Here is a 25,056-nt window from a genome sequence, read left to right on the forward strand (position 1 = left end):
AGAAAAGAAATTCTTTTAAGGCATACGATTAAGTATAGAAGAATGTGTGTGCGCGCGCACACACACACAGACACAGACACACACACACACACACACACACACACACACACACACACACACACACACACTATAAGTGCAGCCTTATTGACCAAGAACAGTAGTCCACCAGATATCGTATCTTTGACAGAGGATAGTATGAAATGCAGCAGAAGACATACACTGTAGCAAGAGTGCAAATATCAGAGAACTCCAAACTCTGGCCTGGTTCAGACACTCATTGTAATTCAAGTGATTTTGAGAGGATTAAGCCTTGCCACTGGAAGGCTGCCAACCCAACCAGGCTCATGTTGGACCACTACTGGTTGGACCACTGTGCCTTTCTGTGGGAGGGGGAAAATGTACAAAGTGGTTTATGTGGCCATGGTTTGACCATCCATTTTCTAGATACCACCACCATGTCAATCATGATAGCTGCATATCCATCTACCATGCAGAGATCTCGTATTTGTTGACTACCTTTAATCTTGAATGAATATCATATGTTTCTTGAATATTTGAAAGATCAGAGAGTATTTGCCATTAGCATTAGAGAAATGCAAGGCGTTGGGAGACACACATCTCTACCTAAAATTGAATGGACCAACTAGCAGCCATTAAAGGTATGGTGCATTGCCCATGAACATCACTATGATGTTAAGCAGGTGTAAGGATTATATGCAACTATTTGGAGGGTGGGTCTGCCAATGCAAATGCCTGTGGTCTGCATCTTGAGAAAATACATATAAATATACCAGCTGGGTGGAAATCCCTTCCACAGGACCTTCAGGTAAGTGGAGAACTTTGCTAATTAGAAGTGGTTTTAGGATAATCCTTGGAGTAACTTACTTGTAGCCACTAAAGATGTACTGTGGTCACTAAGCTGTCTATCCCAGGACCAGTGTGTCCTTAGGGAAGTTGACCTTTTCTCTACATTCTGGTACCCAGACACAATAATAAAGTAGGAAGAAGCTCAGTACCTAATCATCTGGAACTTTATATTATGCAAAACAAGAGTGAAGGTGAACCTAGCAGATACTGAAGCATTTGAAGCATCCTCTCCAATCAAGAATATGCCTGTAGTTCAAGCCATTATGAGTAGCATCAGCTTCCTAAAGAAAGAACTATTATGGGTTGTCCAATCAGTTCCCTTTTGGGGAATAGAGGGTGTTCTTTCAGCAGCTCAGATCCCTCTGGTTCAGGTATGTAGGGTCCTCAGAATAGGCTGGGTCTTGCTGATCACCTGTGCTGCTGACAGACATGAGTACAGACATAAAGCCCATTAAAATCACTTTTCTGGATCACTCGAAGGTCTGATAATCACCCCCGATGGTGGCCAGCCATAATCCACTGAGAAACTCACAAGCAGCTATCCTTAGTTGTTACTCCCTAACGTCTGGGAGTCTGAAGTCTGTTATCTCCAAGTGCAGAGGTTCCACTCTTAGCTATTGCAGTTAAGTGTCACAGATAAACCTATCTATGAGTTTGACTAATCCACAGTTAAACCCATGTGTGCTGGTTGCTATCACAACATGCTGTGGCAATGAATTCCATATGTTCAAAGAATACCAAGAACAAATATTTTCCTTTGTTTGTCTTGAATGCACTGCTTACTTAGTTTCACTGGATGACTCTTGAGGTGTAGTGTTTGGGATAGGGGAACGTCCCCGTCTCCCCCCATATTAAGTTTCTCCGAACCATTCATAATTTTGCTATTCTGTTCCTCTTGGTATCATTTTTCTTAAATGAGAACACCCCCCCCCCACTCCTTAAGCCTTTCTTTCCAAGAAAGAAAATCTTGGTTGAATTCCTGAGCTCACAGCTGGAGGGATGGTGGGGGTGGGGTGGGGGAGAACTCTTCAGGGACACTTCCCACACTTCTGATCATACAGCACAGTGCCAAACCCAGACATCCAGGAAACCACAGTCTGGACAAGCCCCTAGGCTCGGTGAGAATTCTAAGTACATCAAAAAAGCAAATCCCCAAATCTGGCAGAGACCTGACAAATGGAACCCCTCCTCTTTATTAATTTTTGTCTTGTTTTGAATTATCTAGATTCATTGAGTATTAAAACAGAGTAGCTTTTTCAATTATATAATATTGATTACCTGCAAAAGTGAGGAGGGAGAAAAACTTAGTGAAGTGGTACTGGTGCACTCTGGCACCTCTATGATATAAAGTTCTTAGGTAGCTGGCCTGGGAGAGGCTTTTACCTGAGACCTTGGAGAGCTGCTGACAATGAACGTTGTTATTCTTGAGCAAGACAGGCTAATGGTTCGTATGCAAAAACAATTCCTGTGAAGCAAAACAGAATCCTGTGCATTGTGGCTTGAGTCAGTACTGACCCAAAATGGCAGCACTGCTCTTAGGGACACCCCTAAGCATGGGGTGCAGCTCTTGGGTCGTAGTGTGCCTGCGCTTTGTTATCCTCAGCACACGTTTTTGGCACCTCCCAGATTGTGCCTTGGAGGGTTGTTTTTGTTTTTGGCCAGCCCTATCCCATGCCTTCTGAATGGATATTTAAACCAAGCAAGAGAAATGCAGCATCTTTCAACAAATAGTGTCAAGACCAGGTGTGAAAACTATTAATAGGTCAAGTAAACAACCATATACATGTCTATTCAGAAGTAAGTCCCATTGAGTTCAGTGGGGTTTACTTCCAGGTAAGTGGGTATAGGAGTGTAGCCTAATTGGCCCAAGTGGGTATAGGAGTGTAGCCTAATTGGCCCATTAAATGCACAATCAATCAATCAATCAATCCAAAGTTTTTTGCCATGAAAGGGGGTTTGGCTCTCTTGGTATTGCTGTCAATACACTACATTCCTCTTCTGACTTGACTAAAATGTTTAAGCTTAAAGACAATAAATTATGTGTCCGTGGTATTTAATCAAAAGGAACCGTTACTGTCACCAAACAAGTGTACAACACACTTGCATTTAGATGCTATTCTGTTTTTCAATCCACTTTATTTATTTATTTAGCATTTTCATAGCATTCGTATAGCAGTTAGCATTTCCCTGCCACCAAAAACAGCACCTGAAGCAAACAAATAAGTACAATAAAAATCATTAAAATAAGTATATTGAAAATGATTTCCAAAAGCAGGAAAGTCAAGAAATATAATTTTTAACAAGGATGCCCCTAAGCAGCAGTCAGTATAAAAACAAAGTCCCCTGAAACCACCAGTGGCTTGGCATGGCACCAACAGAAATGTGTGCTTGGGTGTTACCACAGAGAAGGCCTTGTGATGAGACTTTGTGGATCTCAACTGTATAAAGGCTGAGATAGAAAACATCACCCTCTCTGCAGACATGAGGGAGCAGGGAGAGTCTGCCAAAAGTGTCCAGGCCCCAGACCACAAATTAGCACTCTTAATTGGACCGGGAAGCATGTAGGCAGGTAGGTCCAAATAGTTGCAATAGGTATTATGTACTCTGTGTCTATCTGCCCCCCCCTTTAAGCTCTAAAATCCCACCTAACTGCAGCTTCTGGGCTGTCTTCAAAGGAAGACCCACCTCAATCACAGTACGGGAGTCAATACTGCAAGAGCCAACAAATCACGAATTCCCAGTTTTCTGGCTTGGTAATGAAGCCACAGAACACTTATCCACTTACAGCTCGTCCACACTTCCGCTTGTCCCGTACTTTATAGGCAAGGCTCTGAGAGGTTTTTTGTTCTGCCTGGGCAAACCTGCTGTTTGCTGCTAAACTGGAACAAATGTCAATTTGCAGAAAACCTGACTGACGTTTGCTCCGATTCTGCGGCAAACGGCAGGACAAGCAGAAGTACGCACAAGCCCTTACCAACCTGTTAAACACAACTCTGATTGTTTTCTGAAGCCCTCTGTTGCAATCTCAGCACCTGCTCTGTAAACAAAATGATACCCAAGGGGGCAGTCATGGCCACCAACTTGATTGGCTTGAAAAGAGGACCAGACAAATTCATGGAGGAGAGAGCTATCAATAGCTACCAGCCTTAATAGCTATGTTGTGCCTCCACACACAGAAGCAGGAATGCATCTGAATACTGGTCCTTGGTTCTTGCCTGTGGGTTTCTGCTTGTGGGTTTCCCCACAGGCATCTGGTTGGTCACTGTGAGAACAGGATGCTGGACCAGATGTGCTGCTGACCTGATCCAGCAGGCTCTTTTTAACCTTCTCACTGACTGGAGTATTAAGATGCAGTCTGGTTTCTGACTTTAAAGCCCAGATGTACAATGGTGGATCAGCTACCTCCTTAAAGATAAATATGTCCTTCACTGTTGTCACCTGCTCTATCATACACTCCTATCAAATGAGGCTTGCTAACTCATAAATTACTGCACAAACCATTCCAAACAATAAAGGCAATTTTACTTACTGAACCATTAAATTTACATACTTAAATTAGACTCAACCAGACGTTGCGAGGGGATGTCTCGCAGCCAGACAAACAATGAATTTAGGGAAAGAGCTGCCGTGTACTTCCCCACCTCTCACATGAAATTAATGAGGTGCTTCAATTTAATCATCATTAAAATTACATCTTTATTTAGTTACTTAGCAGAGTTTGACTCTGTGGCATATGACAGAATGTATGTTGGCACCTTTGACAATAACTTTTCCCAAGGAGAAAAGGAGATGGGGAGTGACCCCTGGCTTGGGTACCTGGGCAGTGTCTTGCTCGCAGAGCACAATAGCCATAAAGGAGGAAAAATAATTCAAGGTGGGAAATGATCAATATGTGTGGGATGGAAAAAAAAAGGAACAGGGGTTGAAATCAAGGTGGAGGAGCTGCAAAGAAAGTGAAAGGGGTGGCTCCGACTTTTCCTGAAGCATGGTTTTTTGCTTTTTGTCCCGTCCCCCCCAAATGTGCCTAGAGACCTAAACACAGGGGAAACTAATAATTTCACAACAAGAGTCTAACCCTTCTTTGGCTGTGTTCACACCCCGTTGCTCGGCAGTCAGTGCATTTCCAGTGCTGAGATTTTAATCCATGTTCACATGACATAATCCAGAATGCAGATGTATCTTGTGCTTTGTTATCAGATACCACAGTTTGAAGCGCTGTTTCTCAAACCAACTTCACACTGGTTGGAGCAAATAAGCTGTTCCTGATGCTTCTGTAGCAAAGGTGCGAAAATTTTGCACAGGGTAAAACATCACCCTGGCAGGGCCTCCTGCTTTGTATGTGAACAGAAAGGAATTGAAGCCATGCTGATGTGAACAGCTTGGGGGAAGGAGCTGTGAACTGCATCAGGAACTGTACTCTACATCTTCACTGTACTCTAAGGTGGTAATGTGAACGCACCCTATTACAGTAAGACTAATAAAGTCTGTTTCTATGAATTATATTGGATTTGTTTGTTCATGGACATTATTAATCCAAAGGTGTGCCGCAACAGGGCTAGCACAAGAAACAGTTTTTGATTTTGGCATTCTTTAAGAAGGATGCTGGACATAACAACAACAGGCTTCTATGGTATTTCAGAGAATAGGTCCAATCAGGCATTTAGAAGTGGTACAAAGCAAGTAATCATGCCATGAGATATGGGTTCAATCTAGGGTTATAAGCTATATGAGCATAGCAAGCTCATGCCCCCAGGCGCTTGCTCTGGGTGCAGAGAAAGCCAGAAGTAGCCATGCCCATGGCAACAGGGGCGAGGCTAAGGGCACAGCCTGGCATATGTATCACATTGCCCACTCATGTGAGTAATGACTGAACAGGGCTATTGCTTTAAAACATTTGACTGCAGAATCTGTTACCTATTTAACTATGAAATTCTAGAGCAACCCTCGTCATTGCAGATCGATGCTTGAATCTTTGAAATTGAGATTTATTCCACAAGCAAACGTTTTTTTTAAAGGAGGTAAGCATTTCAAAAACCAAAAGTTTCACATAACATCATCATTATTACAAGCATGTAGTATCATGTGGGAGATAGCAATAGCTCAGGCTCATGCAAAGTGTTGTTGTGGGAGGGGGAGGCAGATGAGGGGCAGGCTTGAGATAAGAACTGAGATCTAATTTGTCTACATTAAAAATGCAATATCAGCAGAAGGGTCTGAAACACACAATTTATCAACACCAGGGTTAGAAAGGCGTCTTAAAATAAGTGTGGCATTTGCATGCACATGCATACAAAGGGACTGCTGCAGTGGTGAAAGGAAGGAGCCTTCCCTTTGTCACGTAACTTTCTGCCAGTCCTCTGGGTAAATGGAAGGCCGGGATGACATTAGGCAAGGAAAATAAGAACCTTGCTCAAAATAACTGGCAGTTCGATTCACGCGAGCCGCCTGAATGGAAAGTAATCTAATGCTGCAATTTTGGAGAAACAATATAGAGTCACTCACATACATCATGATTAATGACTGGATACCACAGTGTGAAAACCATTTAGAAATGGCATTTTTGTCACTGACGGTGCTACACACATAGTAAAGGTCATACATGATAAGAGCGCTATCCATATTTCTTTGGCGAACATGCTTAACCTTGTAGAGCACAATTCCCTACAAGATCAGTGATCCATCTCCAGCATCAGAATGGCTCACGGGAGAATCTCAGAAAGCCAATTTTGCATACAACTGCACCTTCCCCTCTGAAACTGCCTCTAATGTCAGACAACTGCAGCTGCCTTTTGTAGCTTGTAGCACCCCAAAAGGCAGAGCACCTAGTATACACATGCAAGTGAGTTGAGGGCTACTTGTCTAATAGACAAACGGCACAATCCTATGCATGTTTACTCAGAAACAAGCCCCACAGTGTTTACTGGAGCTTAATCCCAGAAGTCTTCATAAGATTATAGCCTTGGGGCTCCTTCAGACAACCTATTTATTGAGTGCTCATACTGATTTGCTTGCACAAAGCTTACAGTATGTTGTGGTTAGAAAACGCCCAGTTTTCAATGAGAATTTGTTCTTATTTGTTTGCAGGGAGGTTACACCACAAAAAGCCTTCACCTTGCATGCATCCTGATTTGCTTGTGTGATGTTTATACATCTTCCTGTTAATCATTCATTCATCCCACACTTTTCAATGCATTTTCTCATCACTTTCCAAGAAGCAAAAAGTCTGCTTTTTTAAAAGTGGGGTTTTGCACCAGGGTGACACAGCCCTTTAATCCACTTCAATTGCACAAACCTAAATTTTCAGTATGTGCTTGAATCCCTTCTTCAAAATACTGGTAATCAGGAAGTACCAGTACTCTTAGATTTGTGAGTACCCAAAAAGGCTATAGAGCACAGAACACCGCAGAGACAATTTGTAGAAGGGACACTTACAAACACCCCTCACATTGAAAGTAATGCAAGCACAAAAAACCTTCTAGATTCTACCCATGAGAATTTTGGGATGCAATTTTCTCCCCTTTAATTGACAGAGGATGCATAGGAGGGAAATGCAGGAGAAATTTTTGGCACAGCACTTCACTAGGTTAAACAAAATTGACTGAAAAGAACCCCATAAGAGGTACAAATTGATCTGAAACTCACTGAGTGAGCGCGTAGATATTTCCAGGCCTGCACTCTCATCTGGTCACAGATGAGCTTTTAAGGCACTCAAGTGAACGAGACGGCAAAAGCTTCTTAACATGAATGACTGTAAGAAAGCACATCTCCAGAACACCATGCAGAGTGTTCTGGGACAAACAGCACAGCACATCTATGAATGTCTGTTAAAGCAGGCCTGCCTCTGAAGGTGGTATGATTTGGTCAAGAAGAATGAATGCTTCTTCGTTGTGGAGGGAGGGCGGAGAGGTCTACTGAAAGCTGAATTGTCATTCAGTAAGTGGTAGAAGCAAGAGAAGGCTGGAGAAGATTTGAGGCAGCTGCAACAGGCAGTCTAAGGAAGCAGCATTACACACATCGGAGCTACAGTCATGGTAGTTGTCACACACACAAACCATTAGCTGACTGCCATGCTACTAAGATGGTGATGTGGTGTGTGTGTGTGTGTGTGTGTGTGTGTGCGCGTGCGTGCGTGCGTGTATGTAGTCTCTTCTTGGTCAGCAGAAGAAGCTTGTCTGCGCCCAAAGCATTTACTTTACCTACTCATAAACCCCTGATTTTCATACGTTATTAATATTCACCAAGTTTGGTTTCATTCAGCCAGGGCAATAAGCCAAAAGGGATCAGTAAACTCACACATGACACAGATTAATGGTTTTCCTGCAATCCAAAGTGATTTAATGCCCTCTGCATTATATACTTCTGGCTGCCTAATACACTGGACACTTGTGTGCAATGGAAGCATTTCAAATATTGAAGAAACACAGAAGAGAGTCAGTGGCATGAAAACAAAAACCCCCACAAGTATTGAGGGAACCAGGCAGAATGCCTTCTCGGCAGATTGCCCTCCCTGTGGAATGCCCTCCCATCAGATGCCAGGGAGATAAAGAATTACACAACTTTTAGAAAACATCTGAAGGCAGCCCTGTTTAGGGAAGTTTTTAATGTCTGTCATTTTATTATTTTTTATATTTTGCTGGAAGCTGCACAGAGTGGCTGGGGAAACTCACCCAAATGGGCGGGGTATAAACAATAAAATCAAAACTACTACTACTGCTACTACTACTACTACTACTACTACTACTACTACTACTAAACTGGAAGATCTCTAAAGCTAAAGGTATCTATATCAGTACATAAGGAAAAACAGCAACAGCTCCAAAATCCACAGTGGGCGAAACCTTTATTAGGGCCAGCCTACGTAAGGTATGTGCCACTAATAACAATAGCATATTACGCAATTGGAGTTTTTTCCACAAAGATGATCTATGAAGTGAGAGAGTTCTAACATACTGTGGACCTGATGGCAAACCGTGAGGTGGTTTGGTAAGCAGAGTCTAAGTAACTTTCCCCTGTATAATCTTGCTGTCTTAATCCTTTGCTTCCCCCTCTTCTGAAAGCACACACACATAGATGGTGTGTGTGTGTGTGTGTGTGTGTGTGTGTGTGTGTAGAGAAAGACAGCTACTTCTGCCTGGGTTAGATGTCTCCTGGTTTTTCAAGAAATGGACGCATGTTTCTCCATTACTCATTCTGATAGAGGAGAGGTCATAGATGAATTCATGCTCTCAAGAGCTTTGGAATGAAAAGCCTACAGGCACGCTAGTCTTAGATATTGTGCCTTAAGATACTCATTTGGCCTTCCTTGAACTAGTCAGGTCTTTCTTTCAAGGGTGATGGGTATGTGTGTTGCCTCACACAGTGAACTGTGAGCAATAGCTGGATTGGGACAACTGGGAGGAAGAAGCTCCTGTGAATATCCACTGGTTTGAAATCTGGTTAGTTGTGTGTGTGTGTGTGTGTGTGTGTGTGTGTGTGTGTGTGCATGCGCACATACGCACGCACGCTAGCAAATATTCCACAGAGGTTTTTATTAGAATGACAAGTATGTAGATGTGCTAAATCAATCTCTAGAATCTTGACAGTTTTCAAGACCAGTAGCAGGTGAAGGATGGATTCCAAGACACTTCATTCTGCTACTGTATATACTGTATACATAACATGTAGATGAACGTATATCTGTGTGTCCAGGTACACACAGTGGCACGCCTTTGCATACTTATTCATATGTTTGTGACCCTGCACTTTCAGTCCTCATCTGCACCCCATTATTAACACATGAAGAACTAACTGCTGAAAGCAGTGTCTGCCATCTTTTGTGGTTTGGAAACCTGGAATGCTGAATAAATCATTACGCTTGCTAATTACCAGGAAACATCAAACAAGACAAGCATTTTACTCCTCATCACTGAATTTTGTTATGCTAATTAGAGCTGTGTAAGATGTTGCTATTAAACCTGGAGAGAGTGGAGGAACACCCCCCCATCACATTTGCATTAATACCCACAAAGCTGATTCAAAACCTCATGATTAGTACTTCAATGAGGTTCTGGTTATTGAGGAGCTGGTGCCTTTTTAAAAGGGGGGGGGGCTGGGTTGTGTTTTGTTGTTTAAATCCTGCTGTGAGCTAAACTATAAATAAATGCAACATGATGGTGCGTGCATCATCATAGCAACACTTCTCAACCAAAGAAACCACTGCAGAAGATCATAAAGACGCAAAGGAGAATATGCTGGCAGTCTGTTACTGTGCTTCCTGACTATTGTACACAGCTAGTGCAATGAAGTGTGTATATCACATGCTTTTTTGGAGTGTGTGGTGACTGGATGATTTTCCAAGACTTCAGCCATCTCCTTCATAATACCACACAGCCACACTAATTAACCCTCATTTTTTTGCAAAATCTCAGGGGAGGATGCTGCAGAGTTTGGGACCATATGCAATTTGTCAACTACTTCATACCACAGAACTGAGACTTTTTAATGTGATCACCATTCTGACACATGTTTTGCATATGGCCAGCCTCTTCATAAAGCCAACAGCTCTTGACTTTCCTCATTTTGGCCTGGTCTACTTTAGGCCTTATTAATGTACCTACTGATTGCCTTTAAACTGCTTCCTCAAGCTTCTAATAAAAACACATTTAACAGCCTATATAAGTGAACATAAACTCCAGTGGTACTAACTTTCTCTGCACAGTATGTGTTTTCTGTTTGGTCTCCCAGTTTTGTACACCAAACAAAGAAACAAAGAAACATCTTTTATGCCAAGAATATGGAGCCTATGACCTTATAGATGTTGTTGGACTCTGTTTCCCATCAACTCTATTACCTCTATCAATGGTTAGGGATGATGGGAGTTGTAGTCCAACAACATCTGGAGGGCCACAGGTTACCACTCCTGTTTCATTCTGAATTTATGCCCTTGGTTGCACCTGCCCATCTCCATTTTTATATTTTGTATTCCTGTCAATCATAGTTACTCCTCTTACTGGTGGTTCTGGAGAGGGTGAGAAGGATCGTCTATTATTTCCCACCAATACATTTAAAACACTTTTTTAAAAATAAAAAAATATAAAAAACATAAAACTCATGGTTTCCACCCAAGAATCCTGGGATCTTCCACAGAGATACAACTCCCAGCTCTCTTAGAAAGCTACATTTCACAGGATTCTTTGGAAAAAGCCATGTGCTTTAAATGCTTTAAATATATGGTATGGATGGGACTGGGGCAGGTGGAGAATTTGATGAATACATTATTTTTCTTTTCTTTAGGTTGTGCACTCTTTTACTGTTTGAGAGCCAAGGATAAAAACTAAGAACCCGAGGGGAGGGAGGAGGAAGAACCTTAACAATTGGCTTGAAGCTGCCTTAAAGAAGAAAAAATTAAAGAAAAATTAGATTTGCCCAAGCAGAGAGATGTTTACATTGGGAATGCAAGCCCCTGAAAAGAGCTTTTAAGGTGAGTCTCATCTCAAGGATGCTTCCATCCACCCCACTCTCTTTTTTCTGTCTCTTCTTATGCAGTCATCAGCTGGGAAAGTGGCCAGAACATCCTAATTAACTTGGCTGGCTGCAGGTGAGCTCTTAGGGGGCAATGCATATTACGCATGTCTTAGTATATATAATAAAATTGTAAGGCTGTCATCATGCTGCTGTTCGCATGGCTGCCAATTGGCAGCCACATGAATTACAGTGTGATGACAGAACAGGAGGCCGTTAGGCAGGTGGAATAAGCCAGCAGGCAGCCTGGCAGTCTAGGCAGGCAAGCAGGCAGGCTGAGTGAGGGGGTGGACAGTGCAGGCGGCAGCCAGACCAAGCAAGCTGCAGAAGAACAGGCAGAACAAGCTGGGGCAACAGCCATCCTGCTCTACTCTGCTACTGCTCCCCTGTAGCCAGTGATGACTTTCTCCCCATCACCTACCCCCAACCTGCCCCCTCCCCAGGCTGCATTCTAAAATGCTGGCTTTTTTATTTCCTTCTGACATTAGTAGCTGCCTTCCCCTGTTACTGCACCCTTTGGCAGGTGGGAGGGGAACAAAGGAGAGAAAGTCTCCCCTTCACTCACACCCATGCTGCTGCTGCCACCACCATAGCAGCTGCTCTAGGCTGGGTGAGTTGTGAGGGAAAGGGGCTTGGGGCAAGCTATGAAGGGAGGGGGTTGCCAAGGTAAGGGCTTGGGGATGGCAGGTAAACAAGGATGGAGAGCAATGTGAGAAGAGGCATAGCCCCTAGTTATATAATTGAATTGAGAGGCTCAAGCCTCAGTGCCTGAACAAGCGCTGGCAAGTGAAGGGGGAAAGGCAAGAACAACTCTTCTTTTGAGAGTTTCTGTAGGAGGGGCTGCTAGACTGAATGTTAAAAATGAAGGAAGCTGGTGGGGACGTCTGATACATGGGTAGTAAAGGATCATATTTCATACCAGAGAGGACTTTTAAAATAGGGTATGTGCAACCATTGTATTGCAAGGGAAATTTCTTTGCACTGTTCCTAATCCTGTGACTGTAATTTGTTTCAGCTGTTATTAATTATGAATTTTAAATTTGTATGTCCTGCCCTGGGACCTGCTGGTGAAGAGTGGATAATCAATTTAACAGCAGAAACAACAACAACATGATGGAAGAGGATGGGAGAAGGAGATAGAGGAGGCAGTTCCCTGTGCAGGGACTTGGTCCATGCAGAGTTGAAGTTAAAAAAATAATCCATGGGAGTGCAGCATACTTAGGTGTTTCTGCTAACATTTTCAAAACACAAAAAATGTAGTATTCGTCTGCCACTATTCCATTTTGCATCTTCCTTTTACCCAGTAGGCATTTGGAGATTCCTCTATTTCTCCTACCAAACAAAAAATTGCACTTTCCAATTTCGATCTAAACAGCCGAGGGTTTACACACATAGATGCAGAAGGTTCAAATCCAAAAGTGGCAGAGTATAAAAAATAATAAGAACAAGAATTGAATAGGAAATAAGCGCACATGGAATTCAACATGTTAAAGGCACACTTTCCCATTGTCGCCCAAGGCAGTGGATGCCAGCAACTACAACAATAATAATAATAATAGCGAAAGACATTTCTAAAACAAAAAAATAAAAATCTATCTACCATACTTGCACTATATGCAGAATTTTAAGAATCAAAACCAGGTATCCAAAGTACACGTGAAGCCATTAAGTCTTTAGAGGGTGCTCCTCTCTCCAAAGCAGGCAGGCCAGTGGGGGACAATATGTGTGCACTACTAATTCACAATTGACAGTACTGCATGTGTATGTTGCACCCAAGCTTAAATAGTGAAAAGTGAGTCAGTCCTGGCTTTGCCGTGTACTGTATTTCACAGAAGAAAGGAGGGAAGCAGGGGGGGGGGGGTCCTTCCATTGACAGCAAGCTGTCACATAAATAATACATACTAGGCTATATATAACTCCCAGGGTTATTCTGTTGACTGGGCTACAAGTTATCTGTTCCTAACAGCGCATTTGCCACTTGCAGCTGTAGATGGAAATCTCTGCTCCTACAGGGCTTGTTTACACCATCAAGGACCCCAGGCTTAAAAGAAGTTGATATCCCTGAATCAACAGTCCCATGGGCCATGGATGTTGCTGCTGATTCTAGGGTAATAGCCTGGGCTGGTGGTGGAGTGGGTGGGGAGAGAAAGAGAGCAGGGAACAGACCCTAGCATAAGGACTGGGATGATCATGGAATCAGGGAGAGCTCACAGGATAATATCCATAATAACCAATGGCAGAAGTTATTCACCCTTGTTATATTGCACAGAAGTCTAGGAAGGTGCCACAAGGCAGGACTGCCCATGATGAGGCAGCTGTATGGGAGCCATATGCTGCGTTAGCCTGCACTATCATTTTGCTGATATTGCTGATACACACACATTAACCCAGACCTCTAGTATGACCCTACCTCATGCTCCCCCTGCCTCTGCTGGCCTCAAAGTCACAAAGGCACTAACCAATCCAGTGATTTTTCTTTCTTTCTTTCTTTTTTTTAATGTGACCTAACCTGAGATTTGAACTCACGCCTCCTGGGGTTGGCAGACCCAAGCTGCATCTCTGGATCCTTTCATCCTTGATAAGCTCCCTCATCTCCCTCATAGTGTCTGCTGCCCTTCCACACCTCCCCAGCTCATTTCCATCTGTATATGTCCAGGAAAATAAGCTGCTCTCCCGTTCTGCCTCCCAAAGACAGCAGTTAAGGTCTCGCTCTCTCTACCTTGATATCAATCAGTATAAGCAGGAGAGACAATTGCAAGGAGACTCTCACCCCCACCCTCTGGGGCATATTCAATCACCCCAGCCTCCCTAATCACAAGCAGATTAAACACACACACAAAAATCTACAGCAGCAAAGCTAAAACGAACTCTAAGAAGGATGAAGAAAATGAAGACACTATGAAATGCAGTAGATGTCAACTTCTACTTATTTTTTAATTTCATCTCTTACAAGCCTTTTGGAAGCTAACATGATTAAGTTCTTCACACAATTTATTAGCATCGTGTTGGAAATCCAGCGCTATATTATGCTGTCTGAGTAATCCAATTAGCAAAATGTATTTATTTAACCAGAATATTAGCTACACACAATCCCAAATGAAGTGAAGCTCATGATCCCCGAGTTCCTCTTGTGATGCTGCGTACATTTCCCTGGCTAAGGGGAGGTTTATTCACATAAAAGGAACATTATCATCCCCATCTTGAATGAATAGGGTGATGTGAGATTGTTCTTAAATACATAGCTTCTTTCCAATAATGTTACCTATTGCTCCTAGGCACATCCCGCCTCCCACCTTCACCTTTAGAATATATATGCTTTCCCAGCCCTCCTTTCCTTTATGTATACACAGCTATATATTTCTAGGCAGCTGAATTTCTAATTGCCTTGCAACTGCAAATACAGTCCCTCTGTTCATTTTGAAAAAAGCACTGCTCACATCCATCTCATTTTGCACAGTCTTGCAGAGATCTTCCACCAGACAGTTCACAAATGTTGTTAAGTTGCATGTAGTTTGCTAAGTTGAAAACGAAGAGATTGCTTCCACCACGTGCATGTTATGCAATTTCCCTACTTTTATTTTTTTCTATAATATGTGATAGATATTGACCATGCATACTTAGGTTTTTCTTCCTGAACAATGAGGGCTGGAGCCTTCTTTTTAAAAAGAAAGCTGAACGGTAGCTACACAATTCTCCCTTACTGAATGCGATCATAGCTGTGACTACTAACCATCTCTAACTGCCTGGGTTAGATTTATCTGGATTTCATTTCATCCTGTTTTTTGTTCTATTGCGAAAGTCTACGGGCCAGCTACTTTCAGAGCACCAAAATCTTATACACCCAGATTTTCTCAAAGGGGAGCAGTGAGAGGGGGGTGATCTTTACCCGCTAGTGATTTTTCCACAGGCACATCTGCCAGCGGCAAAATTTGTATAAAACACCAGTGACAAAATGCATATTTAGCTATTTTTTTTCTTTAATGAGACAGCTTGAGCAAAGGATCTCTCCTCTCTTTCTTCCCTGGCCCCTCCCATAGACATAATCAGATTGCTAAATTCTGTCTTTAACAAGATATTAACAGAAAAAGAGCTGAACATCCTGTGAGGTACACATGCAGATGCCATGATGAGTCAGACAGCACAGCCAAACTAAGACATCTACCCCCAATATCCCCCCCTCCCAGACTAATAGCTGACAATGTATGCCTTCCACATTAATGATACGTGTAGAAGGCAAAGGGGGGGGGGGGACACAGGCTCTTCGCCCATTTCACTAACATTCCACTCTTCTATGTACCCACCAACATCCCCTAAGGCAACTGAGCTGGTAATAAGTTCTTCTAACTGCCTCCCACATCAAATTTGACACCAAGAGTGTTTTTCTCCATTCCCACTGCTCAGCTTATAGTGCTGTCATCATCATTGATTTTGACTATTTTGGTTATGGAAAAAAAAGACAGCGGAAGGGGGAAAAAACCTCCCTGTGCTATTCGGATTCTTAAGTTAGTGAGAGAAAGTACAGAGGATGGGGGAGGTGAAAGGGCTTTTTCTCCCGCTGCCACTCACTGCCACCATCAGGGTCTGATCCGCACAGCCCTTTAAGCAAGGTGAAATGTGCAAAGTGTTGCATTTTAGCCCCTGGAGAAGCTAAACTGCTTTATCTCCAAACTTGACGGTACTCTAGAAATGGCACCTAGACTGACTGAAGAAGCTGAACTTGTCTTTAGAAAGATGGGGGAGAAGGTTTTCAAGGACATCTGGGTTGTAGCTGGCCATACCCGAATCTAAACCACAAGCTTAGGTCTCTGAAGTCATTGGCTTGAACTGGAGCATGAAGAACAGTAGGCAGAAAGGCCTGCTCTGTTGGCCAGTTTTTACACTGGACTTGGCTAGTCCATGTGGCTTAACATGGCTTGCTGCTGTTGCGCCTGCCTCCAAGGAACCTCACTGAGAAAAGCCCAATATCAATCCTCTAGTAAGCAGCTTTGAAGATCAGTGTGACAGGATCACAAGCCACTCATAGAATCACAGAATTGTAAAGTTGGTAGGAACCCCAAGGGCATCTAGTCCAACTCTGTGCAATGCAGGAGAATCTCAGCTATAGCATCCATGGCAGATGGCCATCCAACCTCTGCTTTAAAATCTCCAGTGAAGGAGAGTTCACAACCTCCTGATGGAGACTGTTCCACCATCTAACAGCTCTTACTGTCGGAAAGTTCTTCCTGATGTTTAGTCAGAATCTCCTTTCTCGTAACTTGAAGCCATTGGGTACCCCAGAGCAGGAAAAAACAAACTTGCCCCATCTTCCATGTGGCAACCCTTGGGATATTTGAAGATAGCTATTATATCTCCTCTCAGTCTCTTCTGTTCCACTCCCTGCTCTTCTTCCTCCCAAGTTTGAAACATCTCCCTAGTTGTGTTTCCAAACTGCCACTCAGGATTACCCCATATGGAGTCTTCAGAAGCAGACCAAAATTCCATACTGAATGCCCAGCCACACAACTCCCTTAGAGTTCCCTCAGGAACTTAGACCATGAAGCAGCCAGATCCCTTTCAGTCATATGGTTCAGAGACATATAGGCTGTGAATCTCTATAAATGGCCTCACAATGATAATATCAGAAAATGTGCAATGGTTTGGGGATACATTTGAAACTAGCAGTAAGAAAATATTTCATTCACCCTCCCAGATTGTGTGGACTGTATGTAATCTTCCTATAGGCTTTATGTACAATAGCAGGTTTTTCTACTGTTGGGGTGTACCAAATTTGTCTGGTGGACCCTGGATCAGCAGTCCATAGTCTGGACATTTGGCAAAGCTCCACAGTTGCAGGAACAAGCATATATTGACAAGTGCTCTGCCATGGATAAGTGAAATCCCTTCGTAAGCAAGGCATGTCCAGGCAGTTTCTTCTCTTGGGCCCTAACATGGTGTCACAGTTTCCAAGCAGGCTTCAGAATAAAATCCTAAAATGGGATATCATTTGCACCATGTAAATATTTTTGCACATTAAAAATGTTTATTTTACACTGTTGCCTTACAGTACGACACATGATGTCACCTTCCCTTTACTGCACAAAAACTGAAGCAGCTTGCTCATTCCTCACAACTGTTACACAACCATGCAAGAAGAAGAAAAACAGGCTTATTTTCAGGAGATACAAACTGGAAGATCTAGGGATAGAATTATGCAAAATGTGAAGTTCAAATGCACGGACCAGAATGCATTATGAGATGTGGGAAGGCCACATGAGTAGACTGAGGCCTCAGTCTGGGAGCAGGGAAAACACACTGGGAGGGAGGACTGCAGGGCAGAGCAGATAGGCATAAGAAATGCTGGTGAATTCTTGTCCCTAACCCCACAAAACACCTTGTGGTTCCTGAGCATTTAGCAAACATTAGCCCCAATCTAGTTTGTCATGTGCAATAACCAGCTAACCCTGCTTGAACATTCTCATTTCCATCAAAAGATGCATCCAGTTACTTCAATGGCATTTGGATGAGCATATTATTTATCATGAAGATCCAGGTGCACCAGCTACATATACAAGAGTCTGCATTTCTCTCTCTCTCTCTCTCTCTCTCTCTCTCTCTCTCTCTCTAGGTCACAGAGATATCCTATATACGTTCAAGTATTTCTGGCACATTGCCACGATGGCTAGAAATTCAATCCATTCTTACAAAGATAGCCACCAATTTCTATACGCCACAGTGAGATCAAACCAAAAGTATATTCTTTTGTTTTCAAATCTGAATTCAGAATGCAAAACCTGTAGAAACACAATCTAGGAGTAGAAATGCTCCCATCCATCTAAATTGTGGGGGTAACAATCTTCAGGTAAGAAAAAACAAGGCGGGTCAGGTTGAAGGAGAACAAATGGCCCAATGTCACCGAGTGAGCTTCGTATTTGAGTGTGGGATTGGAACTCACATCTCCCTGACCACTCAAAGAAGAACCATGCCTCTAACAAGCTGCACAGGAGGTGATGGAGTTCAACATATTCTACTCTGCTCCAGGCAGTCTTCTGGAGTGGCATCAGGTGGCTTGAGGGCACTGCAGACTCTCCTGGAGTGTCTGCAGTGCCCCCTGGCCACCTGATGCCATGATGTGACCTCCGTGCAACTGGTAGGCATGAGGAAACCAGCTGAAGAGCAGAGCAGGAAGAGAGGGGAGGAAGCAAGCTCAGAGAGCAGAGAAATGATTCTAATAAACATCGGACAACAACAGAAGCAGGCCCTTTCCCTCCCTTCTTGTCTTATTACATTGGGAGATGTGGGAGGGATTGTTCATAAATACACCCAGCCACTTCCTTGGCTGGGCCCCAAGTGGTGGCGAGGAAGGCAGCTTACAGTTCAGCAATGCTTTTAATGAATTGGCCAAGCAAAAGCTAGCTGTGCCTGAAATGGTTAATTCATTCCCCTCTGCCTGAAGCCTTAATGACTGATTAATTTCTTTCTCCCTTTAAAGAAGCCTCTGAATTAGCAATATGCTCGCACACCTCACTCCCACACCCACCCTCATCTCTCTGTTGATATTTGCAGGTTTGAGCTGGGCTCAAATTAATTCCTCCCCACCCCACCCCACCGCTTTGCACACTCTGGGCTGCTTTACCCAACAGACAGGCAAAGCTGTAAAGAGTTGAGTTCCCCTTCCTTTATGGCGGCACAGAAGAGAGGCTCTCAACCACAGCCGGGAAGAGAAAGCCATCTTGCTATTGTCTTCTTCTCTTGCTCGCATTTGCAGCTTGGAGACTTTTTTTTTATTTCCCTTTTTATTATCATTAGGCAAGGTTTCCCAACTTGCCCCCCCTCCCCACAACTCCCCATTCCGAAGAACCGTGAGCGAGTGCATGAGCCAGAGCTGATTTATGGTTATTAAAACCAGACAGACTCTGGCAGCGGGCAAGAAAAGAACAATGCGAACGGCGCTTCCCTGCTGATGTTTATGGGGACTGTGTTCTTCCTTTGGTACCAGTCATTGGTCCCTCTGGTCTCCCTTCTCCACCCCCCCCCCATGATAGAAGTGAAAAGAGGGGGGCTGAGTATGTGTGATTGTATCTGTCTGTCTGTGTATGCGCTCATACCTAGAGGGAGTTCTGCATAATCATTTTCCTCACTGCTGCACTGCTGGTACAATCTGCATATGCGGCACAGCATGGCAGAAAGGAAAAAAAGGACCCAGTTAAAGCCTAGCTAGAGAAGTTCAGTCCTGTCTCTCTGCACAGCCATACTTCCACAAGCACACATATACCCCTCTTCCCTGGATAATGGAAAGTGTGGTGACCTCATTCCAAGATGGAAGGAGCCAGGGTCTCTCTCACAGTGCGGCAGTTCCCGCCTGCCACTCTATTATTTATTCACACACTGTCTTAAGTCTCTGCCACTGCATCTGCCCCTTTGTATCCCTGTGCTTCTGCCTCTCGAACAATGAATCTCTCGGTCCTTTTCAATCCCCTTCCATGTTGCTTACTTATCACCTCAGGGCAATATAATGGGATAGAATGTGTCTGCAACAACCTTGCCCCATCCATCAGCCAGGGACTGCAGCCCTCAATGGGAAAGTGACTGAAGGCATTACATTGCTACATGGGTACTCTGTGAAAAAGTGCCTCTCTGTCATGTCTATACAGTAATGGGAATTAAAGAGAAAGGCAGGGGAAAGCAGAAAAGCGCCAATGGACTTCGACTTGAAATTTCTCATTCTAAACTGTGTGCGTGTGTATAATGCAGCACAATGTCTGTGTAAGGTGTGGACTGCCAATTACTGGCAAGCAGCAACGTCTAAGACTGCTGGGCACTTTCCCCATCTTCTCTAGTTCCTAGGATCACAAATATTGCTTGAAGCTTGTGGGGTGCATGGACCCCAAGATCCATCTTGTATATGTTTGCTTTTAAATTTTCATATATGTTTCTCAGTCACTTTGTGCTCTCACCAATCTGTGTGTCAGATTCCAAGCCAAATGAAGCTCTGTGTACCCTTTTCATTATAACGTGGAATCTAAAAACAGCTTATAACCTTTCCCCCTTTTGGCCAAAGTGGATGAAGTTTACAGGCACAGCGTGGATTAAGCGTGGCAAATAGATATGGGGTTTTGGTAGTGGAACTTTAAAAGAAGGTAAGAAATATGTTTTTAGAGGAGGGAAATGTAGAATCAAGAAGTAACTGAAGAAGACGGAGATGCTTACCCCCCCCCCCACTTACTGTAATTTACTTAGAATTGTTTCTCCAAGTGACTTTTGCCCTGAAGAGTTCTAAATATTCAGACTTTCATCTGTAGGGATGGTGTGGCAGGCAGAAAATGCTTGGAGAGAATTTTTTTTAGGAAGAGAGAAACAAAAACCGGGGGAACGGATGAATTAACCTCCCTTCTCACACCACTTCCCTCCCTGCCTGATCCCTTGCCCGCCCGCTCTGTCGCAGAGCTGATTTTATTAATTTTTTATTGATCGCAGTCCTGTGCTCACATACCTGATGGAATGTCTCATTGAACTGAATTGGAATTACTTTGAGTGAACATGGTTGGGATTGCAATGTAAAAATTGCACTGGACTCTGTTACAACTTTTGCAGGTTGCATTTACCAGAGTATTTACCTTAAATGGAATTGCAAACCACAGAAAAACAGTGTCCAAATCTGCTCTCATACATTCATTCCTTCTTTGGCTGCTTTTGTGTGCCCTTCCCTCTTCTCAATCCACAGTAATAAATGTTTGGGCTGGGTGTTCATCAGTATGTGGATGATACCCAGCTCTACCTCGCCTTCAAATCAGAACCAGCGAAGGTCCTGTGTGAGTGTCTGGAGGTGGTTGGAGGATGGATGGCGGCTAACAGAGTGAGGATGAATCTTGACAAGACAGAAGTACTATTTTGGAGGGACAGGGGGTGGGCAGGTATGGAGGACTCCCTAGTCCTGAAAGGCTGCGCCCCTGAAAGACCAAGTGCACAGCCTGGGAGTCAATTTGGACTCATGCTGTCAATGGACACTCAGGTCAACTCTGTGTCCAGGGCAGCTGTCTACCAGCTTCACCTGGTATGCCAGCTGAGACCCTACCTGCCTGCAGTCTGTCTTGCCAGAGTGGTGCATGCTCTGGTTATCTCCTGCTTGGACTACTGAAATGCGCTCTATGTGGGAATACCTTTGAAGGTGACTTGGAAACTACAACTAATCCAGAATGCAGCAGCTAGACTGATGACTGGGAGTGATCGCCGGGACCATATAACACTGGTCCTAAAGAATCTTCATTGGCTCCCAGTACGTTTCTGAGCACAATTCAAAGTGTTGGTGCTGACCTTTAATGTCCTAAATGGCCTCAGTCCAGTATACCTGAAGGAGCGTCTCCACACCCATTGTTCAGCCCGGACACTGAGGTCCTCCTCCGAGTGTCTTCTGCTGGTTCCCTCACTGCAAGAAGCAAAGTTACAGGAAACCAGGCAGAGGGCCTTCTCAGTAGTGGCACACCCTCCCTTCAGATGTCAAGGAGATAAAGAACTACATAACTTTTAGAAGACATCTGAAGGCAGCCCTGTATTGGGAAGTTTTAAATGTTTCAAGTTTTATTATGTTTCAATATATGCTGTAAGCCACCCAGAGTGGCTGGGGAAATCCAGCCAGATGTGCAAGGTATAAATATATAACAACAAAAATTTATAGGCTGCCTTTCAATTACAGTGTTCCATGGCAGTTTACAATAGTTGTAAGCAACTGGTCATGTTTGTTCTAATGCAGGCACAGAAAACAGAAGCACTTGCATCAGAAAACGCATCTTCCGGGATCCTTACTTGAGAACAATTAATGAGGATTGCTCACTGAAGAGCTCTTTTTACTAACCGCCCTCTCAAAACTCATAAGTGAGGTGAGTTAAAGTGTAGCAGAAGAGTGCCTTTTCTCACTCCCACTGCCCTTTCAATGAATATTCATGGTGAAGGTAAGGAATCTGATTCCCAACATACATGGCACTAATCATATTAATTATCCTCAAACAACCACAGTTCCCTAGTTCTTTATACACTGAATGCAATGGTATGATCTTGTATTTTAAAGCTATTTATTTTAATCACCATTACCTGGTTGTTGTTTTTGTGCCTCTGTCCACCACACTAACACAATTTATCTCAGGGCTTTGGTGATAATTTGGTAACATCCTAAATCTCTTTTATCTGAGGGCTAGTTCCCTTGACACATTTTAGCACCTCGAGGAGTACTCCTGAAAAGCCATCCCTTATGTAAAAATATTAAGTATAATTTATAGCATCCTGGTTGTGGTACTATCAAGCATCCAGTAACACCTCTCTTTCTTTGCTTCACAGAAGCTGAACCTCTCACCCCAGCAGAAGGAGACCCAGTGCAGGAGGTGCATGTGGTAAGGAAACAAACACCCCAGGTACATTCCTCACCCACCCCCATGGTGCATGCCAGTACAGGAATGCAAACAAATGGTACAGACCCTATACAGTAGCTGTAGCAATGGCCATTGCAGCAGCTAACCAGAACAGACAACACATCACATGCCCCGGGCACACCCACCACACACTCTGCCTAAAACAGAGGCACACACAACAGCCGTGTGCTATGGCACAACCATGTAAACAAATGCACATTAAATTATAGCATTTGGGCTATCCTGAGCACAGAAAGCTGGCATAAGTTACGCCAGGGTAAGTTAAGTTGGCATGAAGTACGCTGATCCTGAGAGTGGCAAACACAGGCTGAGCTTCTAACCAGGAGTCATCTCAGCCGGTATCACCATGGGAACTGTGCCCACCTGTGGACCCACAGGGAGAGCTCCCAGGTGCCTTTATCAGATGTGTATGAACTGTGGGGAGGATGCCATCTATACCCAGTGATTTGTTAATTTTAATTTGTCACCTATAGTGAAGGCAGATGCAATTCATTCAGCTTCTCTGAGGTCTCCTTTTTTTTCTTTACTACACCTTCAACTCCCTTGTCATCCAGAAGTCCAATTGCTTCCCTAGCCAGTTCCCTGCTTTTAGTGTATTTAAAGAATGTTTGTATTGTTGGTCTTAGAACCTCAGGGTTGTTTTTCGTTTGGTTTTTTTTGTTTGTTTTGTTTTGCAGCCCTTATTGTCTACCTGCAAGTTATTTGCAAAATTTTGCATTCATTTTTATTCTCATTTGGGCAAGACTTCCATTTTCTGAAGGAAGACTTTTTGCCTCTAATAGCTGTCTTGACTCTGCTCATTAACCACATTGGCATCCTCTTGGATTAGATGGCATTGTTCCTGAATGCTTGTGTACATCTTAGCTGAGCTACTTTTATTGTGGCTTTCAATGATACTACTCAGATAAACCTCTTAGTTATCCCTATTCCTCTTCACACCCCTTTCCTGAAATGACACATACAGCTGGTTGGGCTTTAGGAAATCCAGGAACCTTAGACTTAAAAGATGGCCAGATGGCCTAAGCAGCATTTAACCCACAAGGATAGAAACTGCTTGCAAGATTCAAATCAAATACTTGTCTCTTACTTTGAGGGGTTACTACAGAGCTAGAGTTAGTTACATGAGCACATATCCTGAGGTGAAAGACTTTTTAAATGTGCATTGGTGTGTCTTGTTTGGCTGTCTGATTCAGTTTGCTGTGGAATTAATGGGCAAATCTGACACAGAAGTGAGTTAAAGCTAACTGAGTGTGAGATCCCCTGAATAATGAGGGCCTCATCTCTCTTTTTACCTCAGAGTAACTGAGCTCATTGATTCTGCCCTACCATAACAGGAACAGCCAAAATATAATTTCGCCACACTGAATCTAAAGCTGTGGTATGTCACCAGCTAGGAAACTGGAAAACTAAACCTGGAAAATCCTCTACTTTTGCGACTGACTCTTGAAGGAGCTGGGAGAAGTATTTGCTGTGACAGGGAACAGCTTTAACTACAATCACCCGATGTACAGTCTTTCATGATGCTCATCTATTCCCCCATCCCTACCTACCTGTTACCATATAAAGGCTCTGCATTGTGACTGTGATGTGTGAGTAGGTTCTTCCACAACTGTGAGGGCTAGAAACTTGTTTTTCCTAACTGAATGCTGATCATAGGAATCTAGCTTTGCAGGCTATAAATAGACATGGCACAGTTTCTTCTGCATGGTACAGTTTCATCCAAGGGCACCACTAAGAATATAGTGGTCCATTCACACAATACAGAATCTAGTCTAATGTGTAAGTGGGGGGCTGGCTTTATAGTTAGGAGGGAGCAATGAGCGCAGGCACAGCAAGCCCCCATCTATTAAGGGAACAAGCAAAATCAGCTGCATGCATTGATGTGGGTTTTCACTTTTGGTGATAATGATAATGAAATTGTCCAGATAACCAGCATGATGTTGGGAGAAAGAAGAACCTGGCATATGAGGGTCTCACCTTGAACTCCTCTTTGAAGTTCCTAGCAAGAGATCATGCTGTGGTTCAGCACCTAGGCCCTCAACCCAACATTGTCTCTTGTGTCCACATCAAACCCAAATACACAATGTTAATGACTCAGTGCACTTTGAAATATGAACGAGAGCTTTCCCAACTCACCTTCTCTAACAGGTATCTTCAAAATGATAAAAAATGTTTTTGCTAAAAATTCCCATTAGGCTAGCAAGCAGCCCTTTACCTCGATTCTAAAATGGTAAACCTTGCAGGCTAAATCATGATGGGAAATTAAACAGTATGACAGGACAAAGAAGTT

General features: G+C 43.4%; 1 protein-coding gene across 7 annotated transcripts in view; it reads right to left on the reverse strand.

Annotated features, from left to right (window-relative positions):
- Positions 1-25,056, reverse strand: part of TNRC6C (trinucleotide repeat containing adaptor 6C) — a 429,627-nt gene that overhangs the window by 255,843 nt on the left and 148,728 nt on the right. The gene's annotated exons all lie outside the window — the stretch shown is intronic.

Source organism: Podarcis liolepis (assembly GCF_965112155.1).
Source record: "Podarcis liolepis genome assembly, chromosome: 2".
Classification (NCBI taxonomy): domain Eukaryota; kingdom Metazoa; phylum Chordata; class Lepidosauria; order Squamata; family Lacertidae; genus Podarcis; species Podarcis liolepis.